Raw genomic sequence first — 4,791 nt, 5'->3', positions numbered from 1 at the left:
GGCCGCGGCGGCGGCGGCGGGAGAGAGGACGGAGACGATGTTTTGATGTTCGTGGATCTCCATAAGGGCGGAGGCGAACGCTTTCCCAAGAGCAGGGGAAGGGCCCGAGAGCCGAATTGTGGGAGGGTTCTTCACCGAGAGGGATTGGGAGAAATAGGACCTAAGGAGGAGAATGGGCAAATTAGGCAGAGAGTGGAGGAAGCTCCTAGTGGTACATAATTTGTAAAAGGTGATTTTAACGAGTACGTATATACACAAGGCGTTGAAGAAGAAATCTTAAAGGTGCAATGGAGCCTCACTTTCCCAAGCAGTGAAAAATGATGCCAGCGTTAAGCAACGAGTTGTATTCCATATTCCTTCCCTTCCACTTCTCACTGCTGGACTAGGAGGGAGACTTAGAGGGCAGATATGGTTTTCTTTCCTCTGAATTTTGCACAAGTGCCAGTGTAATTTAGGAGGTGACCGCTTTGTCAATAAGATCTACTACCAAGGAACAAATTACCAAACCATGTGGTTTTTTTTTTTTCTTTTTTCAGAGGTAAAAGATTTGAATTTGCAGCCTTCAACTGCGAACAGGTTTGTATTTTGGCTTTCTCCAGAAGCTTAGACAAAGGTAGGGCGCTGATTTTGTGCCCTCAGAATGTGTTGATGCCTGATAAAAGCGCAGATTGAACGTGGATTAGTCTAGAAAAGAGAACTATTTAAAATTACGAGATAAGAGCCTATGACCTTTTGTTTCTCCTAGACTAGAAGGTTCATTCAAATAAACGGTCATAATTCCAGCCCTGAAAATAAAGTCTCTTATCAAAACAGTGATCAGATATAATTCCAGATTAAATGCATGAGGTGATTTGAGAACAAGGAGGAAGAGAGGATCAAAGCTTTACCAAAAATGAAGAGTCATTATATAATAATTTGCTTCCATAGAAGCTTGCTAGGTATAGAACATTGATTATAGATATCATAGTGTCCAATGTTATGACTCAGACATTTTTTCTTTTTTGTTCAATAGTTCCCAGCAAATCTGTTTTAATTAAAGATGAAATACAGAAAACAAAGAACTTCAAGTGCTTTAGATCTCATCTGAAATCCTACAGGTAAGTTCATCTTATTTTAACTTAGAAATTATCCTAATTGGCTAAAATTGACGATAATAGCCTCCTTTACAAAATTTTAAGAGTCATTTACACAGCTACACATTTTGTTGTATATTCTAGTATATTTCCCCAAAGGATTTGAGGAGGTACAAGAGTTAATTAAGGTCTACTAAATCATTTTGGAAAATATACCTATACTTTTGAAAGTTGAATTATTATTAAAATACTATGGTACCTCAGGTATTACATAACTACATAAACTTAACTACATAAACTTAATTTGGTGGCCATGTTCAGCTTCACGTTCAGACTCAACTCTCTTTATCCCTAAGAAAATATTCCAGTGGATACTTCTTTCTCTTTCCTTTCCCATTCATTCTGTGCCCAGTCTCTCTGTTCTGTCCACCATTGGGTGATATAGGTAAAATCTCATTTTAGGAAATGCCTTTATCCTTTTCACAACTATAAAATATCCAGGCAAAATATACTTTTCTTCTCTAGCTCTAGAAGCTACCATTGCTCATTCCTGTTCACAGTGTGGTGGAAAATCATACTTTACAGCTTCATGAATGAATTCCAATATGTGGGGTCAAATGGAGTGCTCTTAAAGGACCTTACAGAACAGATGCATTTAAAAGTTGCAGTTCATTTAACAGCTGGCAAATATCTCTTTTGGGACTATGAACAGCGGTTTTAATTAAAGGTTTCATATTATAAGTATTGATTTGTGTTTGGCCCCAGAGCTTTGGGCACATTGTGAATTAGAGGAGAGGGTAAGATGAGGGTATGGGGTACAAGCATGGAGATTTGTCAGGGGCACATCTGGAAGAGGGGAGTTGAAGCCTTAGAACTTCTGTAGGGTAGGGCCCTGGGAGGCTGTAGGATGGAAGGTTGGGCTAGGAAGATCACTTGCACCCCTTGAAGCTCTGATAAATCAAGGAATAAAAAACAGAAAGCTAGAGTAGATGATCAGAGTTTCCTAGCCTATGTGTATCTGACCCTGAATATAGGTGATTCACCAGAAAGCCAAGGCCTTTTGTTGTCCCCTTATAGCATCCACAGCCCAGGTTAGTAATTATTAGCCCTGTTTACCCTCCAGGAACCATTCACGTGGGAAACATGTTACCAGCACTAGGACCCCCTTTTCAGTAGCATGGCCCTTTGAGGTCTGGAGGAAACAGAGAGAGAGAGATCTTGGGAGATTTTATTGATATTCTGAGGTATACCATTTCATGTGGTTAGAACAAACACTTCCAACTAGCAGCCTGTTTTGTAAATAAAGTTTTATTGGTGCACAGCCTTACTTATTTGTGTAGCATTGTTTAAGGCTCTGTTTTTACTACAAAGACAGAATCTAGAGCTGAGATGGAGACCATATGTCCCACAAAGGAAATATTTGCTGTCTGGCTTTTTATTAAAAAAAATTTTTCTGGCTATTCCTGGGCCAGAACATAGAATTCTATTAAACTCCCAATCTGTGCGTAGACACTCTTTTAAGTTGGAATAAAGAAGCATTGTTCCTGTTAAAACATTTCACAGGTCTGCGGCCACCTGCCCCCTATGTGACAGGGCTCAAACCATGTCTCTTATCTGGAATTATATTTGGCTACTATTTTGGTAACAGACTTTGTTTTCAAAGACGGAGTTACCCACTTTCTAAGAGGAAAAATTATAATTTACTCTTAACTCTTGGTATTAAATAGTTCCTTTCTCTAAACTGTTATAATTTTGCAGTTTAATTGAGCATGCGCACACTCTGAGAGTGCAAACTCAGCTCCCTATTGTGGAGGCTGACCACCAGTCTAGAGACATTAGTGCAAGGAGATCTCCCTTTCTCTTCTCCAGGTAAGGTTTACTCATTACATGTAGTTTAAAACTTGGGAGTTGTGAACCTTCCTCCTTGCTCTGCATGGAGTGTCAGCAACCTGAGGGCAGGGCTTGTCTGTCGTCTTCCCCATTGCAGCCCCAGCCTCGACAAAGGTCTATGAATGAATGAAATTTCCTCCAGTTGGTAAAGCTGTTTGTAGCAAAACAGACAGGAATTCCCTCTGTCAAGTCAGCCTTTGGCTATTCTGCCTCACTTGTGTGATCTTTGCTGTGTTCCAGTTTTCCGACATCTCCGGGCCTGGCCATCCAGTCACCCTTTCCCACAAGCTGCTCTGTCACATGCTTTCTCAGTTGGCCCACCCCTGAGTACAGAGATCGGGTGCTTTACTCTTTGTCCCCTGCCGAGAACTCTCAAAAGGTTGTGGGATCGGGTGTGAGGAACCGCCCATTCTAGAAATCTATATTGGATCCTCTCACTAATTTTTATCTTTGGGCTTCCATTTGCCTTTAGAAATTAATACTGACATATCATTCAAACTAGTTGAAAGCGTCCACCATGCCTTTCTAAGCTTCTGTTTTCCTTAGAACATAACATTCCCCAGTTCCTTCAGCCATTATTTTATCTAGTCCTCATGGGAGATGATAAACCGAATCCATAACCAATTTGGTTACTCTCCTCTGAATTATATCTAACTTGTCAATGGTCCTTTTAAAATGGAATATGTATGTGGCTCTGAGATTATGACCCCTTTTGTCCAGATGTTTTTTCTATTTCTTGAACCCAGGAGTGTATTAGGGCTTTTGGTCTGCGTGTGTTGAGGGAGGGGGACACATTACAGTATTAAGTTGTGGAAGTTCTGTTAGCACTGTCATTCACTCACGAGTAGTTAGGCAATGCTTTCTGTGTACCTGTGCTAGGTACTGGGGACACAGCGGTGTGCAAAATGAACATCCTCTGTACTGATGGAGTTAGATGGGGCCGGAGAGGTATCCTAGCCCAAATCCCTAGTGTTGTGGTGAGAAAAGCAACTCAAAATTCAGTGACTTGCCACCATCCCAGCTGTTAGAACTAAAATCCTTGTCTCCCGATTCTCTAGTTATTCCTTTACATCACCACTTTTCTTCCTATTAGACTGATACTCAACTAAAACCTTAAGGTCTTTTTAACTTTTGGCTGCTGTTAAATAATCTTCCATTCTGCTCTTGTGTGGTTGGTTTTTTTGATCCTTGATCTAGGATAATAAATTTGCTCCCATCAGACCTCATCTTGCTTTAGCCTTGTTTCAACCTGTCGAAAGTGTTTTAGATTGTAATTACATCTTCTGATGAATTCGCTCTTTTTTTTCCTGCTTTTTCTTGTTTACAAAATTGAACAAGTTTACATTCATTTGTCTTTGATAAAAAATGTTAAACATGAAAAGGCTAAAGACAGACCTTTGATTAAACCCTAGAGATTTTCTCTCAGGTTGACAAAGATGCTCTAACAGTCTTCGAACATAAGCGGGAGGGCGGGCCAATGGCCGTGTTGGTCAACACTGTATTCTCACAGTGCAGCATGAGCCTGGGAAGTGTGTGTGGAACAAATGACTGCATGAAAATACACTGGCTCTGACGGATCAGCTGATGTTGAAACCATCTAGACACTGTCATTGGACTTATATTTTTCCATTTTGTTCAGAAGGGCCTTTTGGTGCCCTGTCCTCTTCAGCGAGGTTTAATTCTTGTGTATCACCTCAGGCTTCCTTTGATCTTCTGGTGGAGGAACCCTATAGAAAATGGGGCTAAGCCTCATCAGAAGAAGTGATCTTAGTCTCCCTTGGCTCCTGACGGTCATTGCTTTTGTGTCTTAAGTGTTCAACCAGTGTTT

General features: G+C 40.7%; 1 protein-coding gene across 3 annotated transcripts in view; it reads left to right on the top strand.

Moving 5' to 3' along the window:
- The window catches only part of B3GALNT1 (beta-1,3-N-acetylgalactosaminyltransferase 1 (globoside blood group)), a 23,246-nt gene that overhangs the window by 4,477 nt on the left and 13,978 nt on the right, over nucleotides 1-4,791 (top strand). Inside the window, exons 2-3 of one of the 3 annotated variants that reach the window (XM_023524560.1) lie at nucleotides 537-576; nucleotides 1,013-1,097. The gene's annotated coding sequence lies outside the window, so the exon portion shown is untranslated. Of the gene's footprint in view, nucleotides 1-19; nucleotides 577-1,012; nucleotides 1,098-4,791 lie in introns of those variants that run through there. The other 2 variants (XM_023524567.1, XM_023524565.1) reach the window with 2 other exon arrangements.

The sequence above is a fragment of the Pteropus vampyrus genome, unplaced genomic scaffold (genome assembly GCF_000151845.1).
Source record: "Pteropus vampyrus isolate Shadow unplaced genomic scaffold, Pvam_2.0 Scaffold12, whole genome shotgun sequence".
Lineage (NCBI taxonomy): Eukaryota > Metazoa > Chordata > Mammalia > Chiroptera > Pteropodidae > Pteropus > Pteropus vampyrus.
This window is presented reverse-complemented; position numbering and strand designations above follow the sequence as displayed.